Source organism: Xenopus tropicalis, chromosome 1 (genome assembly GCF_000004195.4).
Source record: "Xenopus tropicalis strain Nigerian chromosome 1, UCB_Xtro_10.0, whole genome shotgun sequence".
Lineage (NCBI taxonomy): Eukaryota > Metazoa > Chordata > Amphibia > Anura > Pipidae > Xenopus > Xenopus tropicalis.
Genome location: NC_030677.2, coordinates 55,210,832 through 55,227,060, shown reverse-complemented (window position 1 = coordinate 55,227,060; position 16,229 = coordinate 55,210,832). Strand labels below are relative to the sequence as shown.

At 40.8% G+C, this 16,229-nt stretch overlaps 1 long non-coding RNA gene across 1 annotated transcript in view; it reads right to left on the bottom strand.

The window, feature by feature from the left end:
* Nucleotides 1-1,166: 1,166 nt before the first annotated feature.
* The window catches only part of LOC105946244, a 46,501-nt gene continuing 31,438 nt past the window's right edge, over nt 1,167-16,229 (bottom strand). The window contains exons 2-3 of the long non-coding RNA XR_001924934.2: nt 2,568-2,659; nt 1,167-1,845 (exon numbers count right to left, since the gene is read on the bottom strand). This is a non-coding gene — a long non-coding RNA (uncharacterized LOC105946244). The remainder of the gene's footprint in view (nt 1,846-2,567; nt 2,660-16,229) is intronic.

Here is a 16,229-nt window from a genome sequence, read left to right as displayed (position 1 = left end):
TCCTCGTGTGCCAGAGCCCTTAAACACTAAAACTGACGGAGGCAGCACAGTGAGGTCATTTGCACATATAATAGGTAACCTGTTACTGCTTAGGCTCCGGCTTGTGCATGCTGTGGCACTTGTTCCACGATAAGGAGCCTCTTACTGAATGGAGTTTATGCAGGCAGGTCATGGAACATTATTATTACCTCTTATTTATATAGTGTTGACGTATTCCACAGCACTTTCCAGAGATTATTCTCATATATTTCATTCATATTAGTCCCTGCCCCAGTGAAGCTTACAACTGAAGGTATTTGCAAAGCTACAGATAACATTAAATTAAGCCAAATAGAAATAACTTACAGCAGAAATAAATACGCACCAGTTGTGTGAAGATTGTGGAAAGCTGCTCCTTGTTTCAGATAACATTCTCCACTTATAGTACAGTAGGAACTTTCAGCATAGGAATGGAGCTCAGTGCTGTGGCTCATAATCAAACAAAACCGTATGAATGGGCAAAAAAGCATATCATCAGTTGGTATAGTATTACAGAATGCTAGCACTATAGGCCAACGTTTCAGTTCTCTGTTTTGTAATTCCCTTGCTCTTACTTACCAGGATCATCTCCAAATCTCTGTAGTGCTTGTTTTTCCAGACCACTGATTTGGATCTGCATATGAATACCCTGTTTAACTTGGGAACTAGGGTTTTCCAGATAAGGGGTCTCTTTTTAATTTAGATCTCCATACCATAAAGGTCCCCATACACGGGCTGACTATAGCTGCCGATATCGGTCCCTTGGACCGATTCGGCAGCTAATCGGCCCGTGTATGGGGAGAGCAGAGCGGCCTGGCCGACCGATATCTGGCCTGAAATTGGCCAGATCTCGATCGGCCAGGTTAGAAAATCCGGTCGGATCGGGGACCGCATCGGCTCGTTGATGCGGTCCCCGATCCGACTGCCCCATTGCCGCCCACATAATCCAGGGTCAAACGATCGGATTATTTTTTTTTTTACCTAAATGCTCCCCGATATCGCCCACCCCTAGGTGGGGATATTGGGGGAAGATCCGCTCGCTTGGCGACATCGCCAAGCGAGCGGATCTGCTCGTGTATGGCCACCTTAAGTCTGCTAAAAATAATTTAAACATTAAAAAAAAAACAATAGGATTGTTTTGCCTCCAATAACAGTTATCTATATCTTAGTTAGGATCAAGTACAAGATACTGTGTAATTCCATTACTGACAGAAGTGAAAAGCTTACTTACATAATGGGCAATGAAAAGAATAACATGGACAGGGAAAATCAATACCATAAAAATGTCGATATTACCAAAATGTATCTATCTGTTTAGCACGTTACCTATTCCCATAAATAAAAGTTACTTTAAAGAGGTGAATTCAGCCTTAGACTTATACATATGGAATAAAGGAAGAAACAGGATTAATAGAGAGACATTATACAGACCAAAATTAAGAGGGGGTTTGGGAATGCCAGATTTAGAAACATATTATCAATCCAGTATTTTAGCAAAGATTTTAGAATACACTAAACAAGCTTCCAAAGTCCAATGGAAAACATTAGAAAATGCATGGCTGAAAGGAAGGCTAGGCTCAGTAATATGGATCAAAAAGCATAACCTCCCTCCTGAAGTGAAATCACATATGTTGTTACAAAACTGTGTAGAAATATGGCATAAGCTTAATGACAAACTTAACCTAGCACCTTACCCATCATCTCTAATTCCCCTGACAAACAATGTAGAATTCCCACCTGGCTGTTTAGACAGAGGTTACTTGACGGCCTTTGGACTCTCCGATCCAATTATTAGACACTTCATTCCGACGAAAGGAGACCCAATACCTAAAGCAGTAAAAAATGAAGATCAATGGGTACAAAGAGACAAATGGAGAATTAAGCAAGTCAATATCTTTATACAGCTATTGAAAATAGACAGGAAAATGAACAAAGAACTAACTAGCTTTGAAAGAATATGCTTACTAGAAGTCAACATCGACATCAGGCATACCCTAGCACTATTCTATAAAATAATACTTTATTTGTAAATATACAAATCTACCTCAATACACTAAATCTTGGGAAAGAGAATTAGGGACCACATTCTCAGAGGAAAACTGGGAAAAAATATTTTGTATAACTGCTAAGTGCTCTATAAGCAACAGATTCCAAGAACACTCATATAAACTCTTAACAAGATGGTATAGGACACCAGCTCTACTCTATAAATTTAAAATCATGATGTCAGACGTGTGCTGGAGATGCAAGGTGGGAACAGGTACACCTGTCCCAAAATACAAGATTACTGGTCCCAAGTAAAAGAAAAATGCACAATGATAATAAAAGAACAAATATCTTTAAATGTAAAAGCACTAATTCTCTTTCACAAGTATGAGCCAAAGGAATATACCAAAAAATATTTACTACTCCAATTACTAATAGCGGCTAAAGCCTTAATCCCTATGAATTGGAGGAAAGAGCAACCTCCAACAATAGAGGGATGGTTTCAATTAATAAACAAAATATACCTGATGGAAGACTTAACCTCATCACTACATAATACAAACCTGGATTTTGCAGCTGTATGGTTACCGTGGAAAGAGTTTATAGGCAAAGAAATAGGTGAGAGAGTTCAAGAACCCATAGGCTGTCAAGAGACCTAAAAAAGAAAAAAAAAGAGGAACACTTACCTAGAAACACAACAAGCAGTAGGTAGATACTTGAAAAAGAAATAAAACATGACACTACATAGACATTACACAAAGGTTGAAAACTAAATGAAAAGGGCAATACTTTGTTTTTTGTTTGTATTTTATTCTTTTCTTTCTTCTTTCCTTCCTTTATATACTATGTTTAAAACTTTGATGTGTATAAAGATGTGACACAAATGACTAACCGTAAATGCATATGCTTTATCTGTAAAGAAATTGTATACACTTTGTACCACGAAATAAAAACCTTGAATACAAAAAAAAAGATACTGTGTAATTATTACGAGAAAAGGAAAATCAATTTTAAAAATCATAATTTAAAAATCATATAGCAGATTGTCGTGCAAAAATGCATAGCTTTAGCGTTTTGCTCTGTGTGTGCTAACAAGTATATCCGATGCCTCTCGGTGTAGGAAGGGCAGAAGGCAGTGGATCATCTTTTCTCCGACCCATATGCCCATATGTTATAAAGTTATTCAACTTTCAAGCCTACCTCAACAAACAGTTACAGGGCCCCTCAGTAAAATCATTTTACAATTTATTGTACCCCTAAAACAGATCTTTCTCATGGATATGTATTTAACATGCTCATCCCAAGTAAGCCTCATGAATAGAAAATGCAGGCAGCAAAAACCCAGTTTTTACACTCGGCACTTTGCCATGCACTTTCTAAACAACCCTGAAGATCGCACTGGGCCTTCTGCAATTGCTGAGTCTACCTCCCCTATTGTTGCACCCCTTCAATGTATTAGGCAGATCCTTGAAAGCAAAGTTGTACTTTTTTTCTGTAGAAGCCAACTGGCAAAATGCTAAACTGCAAAACCGTCACTCTTTCTAAGCAATTTCTAGGAACCCATATGCCTGAATTTCAGTGGCACAGTGCCACCCAGTGGAATATTTATATGCCACTACCCTATGTGAATATAATGGCCTAGAGGTGCAACAGTTTAGTGAAACCAAAACATCTGGACAGATTTGTCAAAATGTTAAGGTGGCCATACACGGGCCGATTGTAGCTGCCGAAATTGGTCCCTTGGACCGATTCCACAGTTTATTGGCCCGTGAAGGGGCAGGAACGAGGGGCATGCCTGACCAATATCTGGCCTGAAATTGGCCAGATATCAATCAGGTAGGTTAAAAGATTTAGTGGGATCGGCTCATTGATGCGGTCCCTGAACCAACTGCCCCATTGCCGCCATTATAATTCGATCATTTGGCTCCAGGGCCAAACAACCGAATTAGCCTACATGTCGGGAGAAGATCCGCTCACTTGGCGACATCGCCAAGCGAGCGGATCTTCACGTGTATAGGCACCTTAAGTTTAGAACTTCATACATGACAACTCATCCATGTTCCATAAATCCCTATGATATTTTTATAAGTGTATTTATCAGGGGGTGAAAGTTGGAACTCACCATTTCATAAATATGCTTCTAAACAACCCAAAAGTCCTATTTAAAAGTAAAAAGTGCTAAATAGATAAATAATACCAAGTGTACATATACAATAAATACAATGAATGTGTAATACATTGTATACACTTTAATCAAATTTCAGAATTTACTATAATATGCACATTTACCCATACTACTAATGTGTACAGTATAATGTGTTCAAAAGTGGCCAATCACTCTCTTTAAGAAAAAACTCAGCTGTTACCTTCTGGAGCACTAAAACATTATTTTGCCCAGTCCTGTGCTTAAGGGCAAATGCCCATACCTGGTGCACTCTTACCTTCAAGTTTGTGCCTGTATGTTACCCAACCACTTAGATTGTAAGCTTTACGGGGCAGGGACCTCCTTCCTACTGTGTCTCATACCACATGGCACTTATATATATATATATATATATACTTATATGTATTTATTTATTATATCACTTGTCCTCCCTATGTGTAATTTTGTATTCTGTAAGACTGTACAGCGCTGCGTACCCTTGTGGCGCTTTATAAATAAAGTTATACATACATACATACAAATATAAAATAATTCATATATCTCCAGGGGAACTTCTTTGCAATACAACTCAACTCAATATCCCTCTGATAACGAGGTGGAATAACCTTAAAATGTGTAAGGAGAACTGCGTGTAGCTTGTGGACTTATCGGTTGTTAAGGGGAAGGTACACTTAAAGCAGTGGCAAAAAGCAAGTGGCGGATTCATATGTTGGAGGAGTCATTGACCAGGCCCAGACCAGCAATATGTGGATTCTGGCAAATGCCAGAGGAGCTTCTGTAAGATGCCATAGACCAGGGGTTCCCAACCTTTTTTTACCTGTGAGCCACTTTAAAACATAGGGGCAACACAAGCATGAAAAATCTACCTGGGGTGCCAAATATGGTCTGTGATTGGTTATTTGGTAGCCACTATGTGGACTTGCAGCCTACAGAAGGCTTTGTTTGGCATTATACTAGGTTTTTATGCAACCAAAACTTGCCTCCAAGCCAGAAATTTAAAATTAAGCACCTGCTTTGAGGCCACTGGGAGCAACATCCAAGGGTTTGGGGAGCAACATGTTGCGTGTGAGCCACTGCCGTAGACAGTCACTATTTAGTAAGTTGAACGGAGGGTGTTGGTTGGACCTCTGTGAATTTAAAATGCAAGGGCATATTATGAATCCCAGTCCAGATCTGTCATCAACCTATCTTACTTGCCACAAGTAAACAAACTTTAATCTAAGTGGTGTTTGCACGTATGTGCTACAGTAGTAGGGGTCTTGTATTTAGAAATTGGGTGTAGCAATAATTAGCAGCGCACCAAATCTTCATGAAACCAAACAATGGCAGTTCCTTGCTCCATATTATAAACTTTGATCTACAGAGTAGAGTTGAGTAAATGTTGACTGAAAAAAAAGCTGACTTGCATTGAAGGGGGTGCTCTGGAGACATATTGACTATTCATTTCTATTCAGAACTAAGTTAGTTTAGCCAAAGTGACGTTTAGAGTGGTAATTTTCTTATATGAGAAGTTTCTAATTGCTAGGAGACGGTTTGCCTTACTAAACTACAGAAACGTGTGTACCTCAAACCCCCAAACCTTAAGCTGCTGATTTGGATAGACCTGGATACGAGTTGTTATACTGTATCTTTACTTTATTGGACATGCTCAATTCATTTGCATATCTGTGATCTGATTAGTTGACATGATTTAGCCAATCGGATCAATGATGGGGTGCGCACAGTAGCGAGCATTGCCTGCCCCTCCCTGCAATATAAGTCCCCTGGCTGGCACAGCCTACTGTCGTTATGCAACACAAAACTTTACAGGTCTATTTTGAAAACAATCCATTTTTTTTAATTAAAGCAAATTGCAAATATGATTTAAATGAGTGAATCTATTTATATAGTTCCAAACTCTAATAAAGGTGAACCACCGCTTAAATATAATCCTAAATACCTGGCAGGCTTTCTAAACATTGTCTTAACAGAGAGTTATTTCAATGTACAGTATATTGAATCCTGTATGTACATAATTCAAGGGCTCACTCTCTCCAATATAGCTTTATACTTACAGTACATATATGGCAATGGAGGCAACCATCATTATTTAGCATTCTGCCTTTTAAATTTGCTACTTTACTAAATACCATTTAACACTAATGGTGGATTATTATATATTATGCAATGTATGGATGGATTATTATATATTATGCAATGTGAACAATACAAAAACAAAAGTGAAAAAGGGTCTATTCTAAAAACTGCACACATTTTGCTCAGTTTTGTGATCCTATAAAGCTGTCAGCCTCAGTGTTTGTATTTATTGCCCAGAATAAGCCAGAGGTAGATCAGAACACACAAATCACACAGAAACTCTCACACTTTGAATGGATATTGAGTATGTGACTGGTATATCTAGAGCTCAATTAAATATTATTTGAATCCATTACAATCAGCGGCGGATTTCTAATCCGGGCACCCCAAGGCCACCCCCGTTCGTCGACTCCACACCCCCCCGCGCGCGAATGCGTGGAGGTCTACCCGTGCATATGGAGAAGTGGCTAGAGGTCCCCATTGCTCCGTATTGGAGCAAAATTGCAAGATTTTGGTGCAACGGAGCGGAAGCTGCCCCCAAGTTTGTGCCGCTTTAGGCCCGGGCCTTTGTGACCTCTCCATAAATCCAGGCCTGATTACAATAAATTCATTTCATTAGGGGACTGTATCAAGAAGGCTGTATATTTACTTAAGCCAAATGGCAAGTAATGCTTTCAAAAGTCTTATATATTTATTTTAAAAGATTTGCACACTTTTTTAGCACCAAACGTCTCAAAAAAAGTCTTGAATTTTTCAAAAAATCTGAATCCAACAATTAGCCAGCTAAAACCTGCCAAAATCATATAGAAGTCAATGGCAGATGTCCCTTCCCTGGAGGATCCTTCTTTTACTTTGAAACTTTAGAGGTTTCGGATTTCTTTTTCCTCTGTTTTTTTGTGTGACAATTTGAAAAAAGTATATTTTTGTGTCTTTTCTTGCACTGACTTTTTTAGTTCAGACTTTGCGGAAATGAGTTTATTCAAATTTTTTTTTTCTTCATGAGTTTTAGTAAACATACCCCCAGCCTGCACTTTTAAAAATACCCCTTACTTTTTAGAACGCATCATCTTTTAGGCTGGAGGCACATGTGGAGTTGCTATCAGCCTGTCAGGAATATGTATATTGGTCAAAATGCTGTATCTCACCAGAAGCACTAGTGGTATGTGCAGGAAATGGCCATTGGACATGCTGTATGAGAAATATTTGACCAACTACAAGTAATAAATTGAACAACAATGCTTTAAAGTATATTACAGCATAATTACAAAATACAATAAACATTAGGACACATACTAGTCACATACTAGCCTTCTGGCCCTCTACACAGGGGCATCACAGTGGCAGTGGTACAATCAAGCCAGCATTCCAAAAGAACAATTTAGATTTGTTGTTGCAACTGGTCCTTTAGATGTTTAAATACAGTGGGCTACTTACAACAAGCAAAAGAAACCCCAGCACTATAGACAAAAAAAATTATATTGAGAGAAAAAAGAAGTGTGACATTATAAATATACATTTCCTCTGTTACAGTGACACCCCCTGGACCAAGTAAGTAATAACAGCTCATGTTTCCATGGTGCTACAACACAAGACAAACAACTTAGGACTTTCTAAGCTTGCAGTGAATGTTCGCTAAATGCTGAGGTCATTCAGTGAGTCACCTAATTGGGTCTTTGGTCTTCAAAGGCATAATTATGTATACTCAGTGGCCCCATAGGGCTCTGCAAAAGAATTTTCAAGGGGTGGGGGACAAATCATTAAGCAAAAAATAACCTATTTTTCTAATCTAGACTATGCTTGTATACAATGCATACAATTAATTTATTGGAAAAGCCCATAAAGTTGTACTTACATAATTGTATAACAAGGGGGGCTATTTAAGAAAAAAGTATAAATTATAAAAATGTGATGCATGCTGTGGTGCAAAAATTTTAATATGCATATTAACCTGAGTCATGCCAGTATAATTGCTACAGAAAATGGATACTCCGTATATAAACTCAAGATGCTCCAGAATAATTACTACAAATAAAGGATAATCTGCATATTAACCTCAGGTAAGCCAGAAAAATCATTAAATAAAATAGATAATGGGCATTTTAACCTCAGATGTGCCAGTATAATTACCATGAAAAATGGATAATCTGCATATTATCCCAAGATGTGCCAGTATAATTACTACAGGAAATGGATAAACAGCATATTACCATACCTCCCAACATTTTGAAAATGGAAAAGATGAAAAGAAATGGCGCATGCAGCGCTGCAAATTTTTTAACAGCATTTTTGCAACCACACCCCCTAAATACCACTCCCATTTGAATAAATTTGGCAGGTAATTTAAAGTTTGAACACATTTCTAGGGGTTTTGGGATCTTGTTTTATGTGTTATTACAGTTTTGTTAAAAAAGCTGAAATTGCACTTTAAGCTGCAAGTCTCGGTTCCCCCAAGAGACATGTTTAGTTTAGTAATTACAATTGTATCTAAGTGCAGGTGAAGCTTGCTAACTTTCTGGGCTTTCTGCCAAAAGCTACTTTTTAATTACATTTGTATCTTTTTTAGTTCAGTGCAGGAGATCAAAAGGAAATGAGTGACTTTTCAGTAAGAATCAAGGACTGCGGGTTGAGCTGTCAAAAGAAGGACTGTCCCGCGAAAATTGGGACAGTTGGGAGCTATGTATTACCTGAGATGTGCCAGTATAATTCCACATAGAAATGCACAGCCATCTTGGATTTCCTCATTGAGCAGGGAGCTGAGAAAGACCAGCGCCAGATTTGTTTTCCGGGCGCCCCGAGGCCGTCCCCGTTTGTCGCCACCCCCCGCGGCAGAGAGCCCGATCGCGCATAGCATACATTTAAACTCCCATATGGAGCAGTGGGGAGAGGTCCCCATTGCTCCATTTGGGTTATTGCCCACAGGCAGTGTTTATAAATGAGCCCCAGTGAGAGGTGAGGTAAAGAAAAAAGTAGCAGAGAAAGGTTACCTAAAGTTCTACATAAAGTACCTCAATCATTATAATATCAATGTTTCAGGGACAATAAAGTATAAAAAAAATAGTAGCTAATAGTATCAAATACTGTAAATATGAAGAGATCAATGATGTGTGTATAAGAGTGTCCTTTCATAGGAAAAGAGATGTTAACAGGAATATGACTATATAACAAGTCATATAAGTGGTAAGTCAAGATATTACTGAAGTGTATAGGTAAAGAAATAGAAAAGGTGAGATCAGCAGCCTATTGGTAAGACAGATATAAGCTGATGATGTCTCATTTAGCTGACTTTGCTATATGGTGAGCCACAGACGAAATCAAATAAACATATAAAGAGGTATAAAAGGTAAGGTCTTGTTTAGTTTCCTTGGAGCTAAAATGTCCAATCTGAAGATCCATTTGCTTTCACATTTCAATAGGGCAGAGTCTCGATCACCCCCTAGTCTCAGTTGGAGATATGCGGTTAGTTAGCATGTGTCTTACCTGTGCAAATTTGTGTCCAGCCTTCAAAAAATATTTGGCAATGGGCTGGTCTGCCTCTCCCATAGAGATCACTGTCCCGATTGCACATCTGTGATTGTTCATTCGCTCCCAGTAGGTCGTAGAGGTTTTGCCCACATATGCCAGGCCACAAGAACACCATGCCATATAAACCACGTAAGTGCTGATACAGGTTAACTTATGTTATACAGCCATGGCCCAAATTGTTGGCACCCCAGATTTTTCCAGAAAATCAAATATTTCTCACAGAAAAGTATTGCAGTAACACATGTTTTGCTATACACATGTTTATTCCCTTTGCGTGTATTGGAACAGAATGAGAAAGGGAGAAAAAAAAAGCAAATTGGACATAATGTCACACAAAACTCCAAAAATGGGCTGGACAAAATTATAGGCACCCTTTCAAAATTGTGGATAAATAAGATTGTTTCAAACAAGTGATGCTCCTTTAAACTCACCTGGGGCAAGTAACAGGTGTGGGCAATATAAAAATCACACCTGATAAAAAGGAGAGAAGTTCACTTAGTCTTTGCATTGTGTGTCTGTGTGCGCCACACTAAGCATGGACAACAGAAAGAGAAGAAGAGAACTGTCTGAGGACTTGAGAACCAAAATTGTGGAAAAATATCAATAATCTCAAGGTTACAAGTCCAGTCCATCTCCAGAGATCTAGATTTGCCTTTGTCCACAGTGCGCAACATTATCAAGAAGTGAAAAACAATAAAAGGGATAAATTCCAACGGGATAAACGGGACTATGAGAATAATATGGTCTATATGTGGAAAACAGAGAAATATGGTACATATAAGTATAAACGTTACATGGGGGACAAGAGGCCTGGGGGTACCAATCCACGCTCCATATTTAAGACTCCTAGGTCTGTACAGTTTGCAGGCTCGGATGATGATGATCGGAGCAGACCATGCTCTATCTCCCCCCCCTCTTCTACCTTCTCTACCTCCTCTTTTTTGGTGTCAGACCCAGACCGGACAGTGAGCGACTTGGAGGATGATCGTGGTCAGGATCCGGCGCTGGGTGCCAGGCGAAGGACGCTACGCCAAAAGAGAGGTCCCACGGTCACACACGGCGCTCGAGATGTAGGAGGAAACGCAGACATGGGAATGAAGTCGCCTGGTCTGGTAAATATGAGAGGGAGGAGGATCAGGGGAGGGAGGAGGGGAGCCAGCAATTGGTGAGTATCACCACCCAAACCCTAGATGCGACTGGGGATGAACAGACTGCCACTACTGACTTGGCTAAAGGGAGTGACACCAATGGTAACAATAATATTATCAACCTTTCACTATATGCTTTAACTGATGATGAACGTAAGCTGTTGTCGCGAGTTTTAAATTTTGTTCCGAACATGCAATGCAATCCGTTTATGGCTATTTTGGATCTTAACAAATTCATACGGAAGATTACCCTACAAAGACATTTTGCAGAGAAACAAAATGATCAGCCAGTCTCGGATGATGATGTGGCTAATGATCAGTCTACTTTGGAGTCTATAGAGGGTAGTGTATGTGATATGGATCAAATCTCCGCATCATGTTGCATCGATTTTCAGGATGAGTGTGCAGTACAGAACTTAAAGGACTTGCAACGAGAAAGTGTGATGGTGGACGTGGACACTTTACTCGTTATCCACACGAATTTGAAGAGCAAATCACAGTATTATCCGATACAATCTAAGAGTTATTATATTCATCTCTTTCAGAAATTGGTTCAACAAGATATTGACGGGATGGTGGGGAAGTGGGGTTGGTCACAAGTGGGATCTGACATTGGGAATCTGACGCCAGGAGAGAGTAGGGCCCTTAGATCATTGAGTACCAACAAGCAAATTGTCATTAAAGCAGCGGATAAGGGGGGGTCGGTGGTGGTCTTAGATGCAGGGACCTATGAGATGGAGGTGATGCGCCAGTTATCGGATGTGGACACCTATATACCTCTAGAGAACGACCCCACACAACACTTTCAGAAATTGTTGGGTGACTTATTATTAGAAGGATTTTCTACGAGGGTGCTTAATATTAAGGAATATGAATATCTTCATTGTGCAAGCCCCACTATTCCCATCTTTCACACCCTTCCGAAGGTTCTAAATCTTTGGAGGATGTGAAGGGATGCCCGATTGTGGCGGGTATCGGGTCACTAAATGAAGGGCTGTCTTGTTACATAGATAAACTATTGATGCCCTTAGTATTACAGTTACCAACTTATTTGAGAGATACCACCATGTGCATCAATAAGTTGGCCGATCTGGTATGGAAACCAACCTATAGGTGGTTTTTAAGGTATGCATTCAATACAATATTGGTTAAGACAGGAAGGGGGTTTCCCCTCCATACAAATAGAATTTATTCTACAGGCTGTCCATTTCCTCTTACACACTAATTATTTCCTCTTTGATGGTAAGTTTTATCTCCAGAGACGTGGGGCCGCCATGGGGGCCTCCTTTGCCCCCACTTATGCCAACCTCTTCATGGGCTGGTGGGAGCGCCTTCACGTCTTTGGAGATTCTAATCCCTATCGTGGTCAGATAATACGGTTCTACCGTTATATCGATGACTGCATAGGGGTGTGGGATGGCGATGCCTCTTCGCTACATTCCTTTGTGAGTTACTGTAATGAAGCAGTGGAAGGAATTAAATTCACTTATGAAACTGATTTGGTAGAGATTCCCTTCCTAGATGTGGTTTTTTCCACGGTTGAAGGTGCAGTGACTACGGATCTGTACCGCAAACCTATAACACGGAACACTCTTTTACATGCCAAAAGTGGTCACCCTAGGACTTGCATTAGAGGCATCCCAGTGGGACAATTTTTGCGCCTAAGGCGCATTTGTTCTTCTTGGGATGCCTTTCAAGAACAGGCTATGCTACTGTGGGATAGGTTTGCTCAGCGGGGGTATGACACGGACGTGATCAAGACGGCCTATGAAAGAGCTGTGGCTACTGATAGGATGGAACTATTACACCCCACTGAACACAATAGGGCACATAAAAGGGGACCCAATAAGAAACTTAGGTTCTGTACTACGTATGGCCGCGGGGTTTATGACATACAGAGGAGTGTGACTAAGTATTGGGGGATATTGATGCAGGACCCGGTGTTACATAATATTCTGGATAAAACCCCCCAATTTACATTTAGGAGAGCCAGGAATTTGGCATCTTGGGTGTCTAGGAGTTTATACTCCACTGGAAAAAAGGAACAAGAATCTGCCTGGTTACGTTACAAGGGCACCTTCAAATGTGGCAGAAAGAGGTGTAAGGCTTGCGCGCCATCTGTGTATCAAAGACCTTTACTGATACACATGGAGGACACGCATTTACTATTCCCCAATATTTTAATTGTCAATCTAAGGGTGTTATTTACCTTGCCACATGCGAGTGTGGTGCCCAGTATGTGGGAAAAACTGTCCGTAGGGCTGGGACTAGGATCCTAGAGCACCTATCAGCTATTGACAGAAATGATGTTAGATCAGCGGTAGCGAAGCACGTTATAGAGAAGCATGAGGGCAAAGGTAGAGTGTCCTTCCAGATTATCGATAGACCCAGGGCCAATGCCAGGGGAGGAGATATAGACAAAAGACTCTCGGAGCGTGAGGTTTATTGGATTTATCGTTTACGGACAACGGAACAATACGGGGGTCTCAATAGAGAATGGGAATTATCCTGCTACTGCTGACATTAAGTAATGTTTTAATATGTGTATGGTTTACTGTGTAATACATATTAACTTCCACTATTGGAACTTTGTCACATTTGGGCTGTAAGTGGATATGACGGTTTGACGGTTGCCTATGTGACTCTGAGACTATGTATGTCAGGTACATCGTATAATATATGAGGTTTAAATTATATCAGGTTAATAGGGTCAGTATTGCTTTGACGGTAATACGGAGTGTTTAAAAAGTATATTTCACGTTATTATGGACTCTCTCCTATATGGTTTAATCATCTATGTGGTCATAAGGGGGTTAGTGACTCCCATTTGAATTGTAATTCCTATGGGTCCTTATCCATGTGTTTTTATTTATGTGTCTGTATAAACACACTATTTCTTCCACTTAAGGGTTAATGGATAAAGGGTGGAGGGGGTAGGTGTGTCGAGCCTATTTAAACCTTGGGAGGGGGGGTCACTGGTTGGGCTTCTGATGAAGTGGTGTTTTGACCACGAAACGCGTTAAGCCATGAGGTGAGGATGCTCTGCTCTGTTTTTAAAATGATGGAAATAAATATGTAGTTTTACATTTGAGTCATCCAGTGCTCCGCTTCTTCATTGATTTGCTATTATCAAGAAGTTTGCAACCCATGGCACTGTAGCTAATCTTCCTGGCTTGGACGGAAGAGAAAAATTGATGAAAGGTTGCAACGCAGGATAGTATGAATGGTGGATAAGTAGCCCCAAACTAGTTCCAAAGAAATTCAAGCTGTCCTGCAGGCTCAGGGAGCATCAGTGTCAGCGCGAACTATCCGTCGACATTTAAATGAGTCCAGATCTAAATCCCATTGAACATCTGTGGAGAGATCTTAAAATTGCTGTTGGGAAAAGGCGCCCTTCCAATAAGAGAGACCTGGAGCAGTTTGCAAAGGAAGAGTGGTCCAAAATTCCCGGTGAGAGGCGTAAGAAGCTTATTAATGGTTATAGGAAGCGACTGATTTCAATTATTTTTTCCAAAGGGTGTGCAACCAAATATTAAGTTAAGGGTGCCAATAATTTTGTCCATCCCATTTTTGGAGTTTTGTGTGACATTATGCCAATTTGCTTTTTTTCCTCCCTTTTTTGTTCTGTTCCAATACACACAAAGGGAAGAAGCATCTGTATAGCAAAATATGTGTTACTGCAATACTTTTCTGTGAGAAATACTTGATTTTCTGGAAAAATTTCTGGGGTGCCAACACTTTGGGTCATGACTGTATATTGTCAAGAACACGCCACTCTCAGACGCACATGACACCGGAACAGGGAACCAAGGGGTTACACTCAGTCACCTTTCACACAGGTTAGACTAACATCAGGCACCCCCAAACACACCACCGCCCCAAATAACTATTCGCTGCCACCATCTATCATTAACAGGTGATAGAAACCTAATACACAAATGTATCACACACTTCCTCTTACTGTTCTTAGGGTTAGCTTTCACTAATTCAACAAGCACTCTAGGAGCCAAAGGGTTAAATTACAGTCAAACGCACTCTCCTGCTAGCAGTCAACTAGTTAATTAGCATTTACACAGAGCTTGCCCTCCACAGTTACAGACATGAGGTTATAACATTCTAGGCCCAAACATTTATACCAGGTCCGTGAGTCTTAGAGCCAAAGGACATAACTTATTATATTTTACATTTAATATTACAAGGGTAAACAGTGCATTTAAAATATTACAAAAAGAGACATACACATACAAACAGTAAATAAAAAAAAAGGAAATAAAACACAGAGAAACCCTATGTACGTTACCAAGTTATCTTTTGTGTCCTCCTTAGGTAAGAGTTTGGAAAATTGAGCACACATCCCAACAGAATTGGGGCCCCACATATGAGCTAATGAGCACCTGGATCTGTTGCCCTTATATCCCCTGCCGAGACCCTTCCTCATTATCAAATGCATGAGGAGAGAGTGCCCAGGAACTCGTCCCTTGGGACCCCCTGTAGAGAGCTGCAATTCTCAGGCCAGTTGCTGTCATATAATATTGGCACTTGCCAGTACCCAATATTATTATGAAAATATGGGCTTGCTTTAACCCATATGTGGGCGATCAGAATGATACCAAACATGAGGGGTGTCTCTTGTTCCAGTCCACCAGAAACTATCCCTCCAAACTGGTGGGTATAGGCAGTCCCTGTTTGGTATCATTGGGAAGCATGTGACCTCCTCATAACCAATATGTGATTTATGAGGATTTGAACCCTAAAGCAAAGGAGATATGGATCCCTTTCTATAATCCATATTTTCTGTATAGCTGTTCCCTCCTGCTTTTCTTAGGTCCACAATTGCCTTTCTTTGATCAACAGATCAAAGAAACCAATGGACTCATCTTCCTGCCCAAAATGGCCTGGCTCTAGTGCTGGGCGGTATGACCAAAAATTTATATCACGGTATTTTTCAAAATTATATCGGTATCACGGTATTTGACGGTATTTTTTTTTCCCCATGCATGATTAGGTGACCACCCCAAACACCCGCCACCCGCACCCCCCCCACCACCCCAAACACCCCCCCATCCGCACGCAGCCCCCCACCCCCCCATCCGCACGCACGTCCCCACCCCACCCCACCCCAAACCCCCCCCATCCGCACGCAGCCCCCCCACCGCCCCATCCGCACGCACGTCCCCACCCCACCCCAAACACCCCCCCATCCGCACGCACCCCCCCCACCCCCCATCCGCACACACCCCCCCACCCCACCCCAAACACCCCCCCATCCGCACACACCCCCCAACCCCACCCCAAACACCCCCCCATCCGCACAC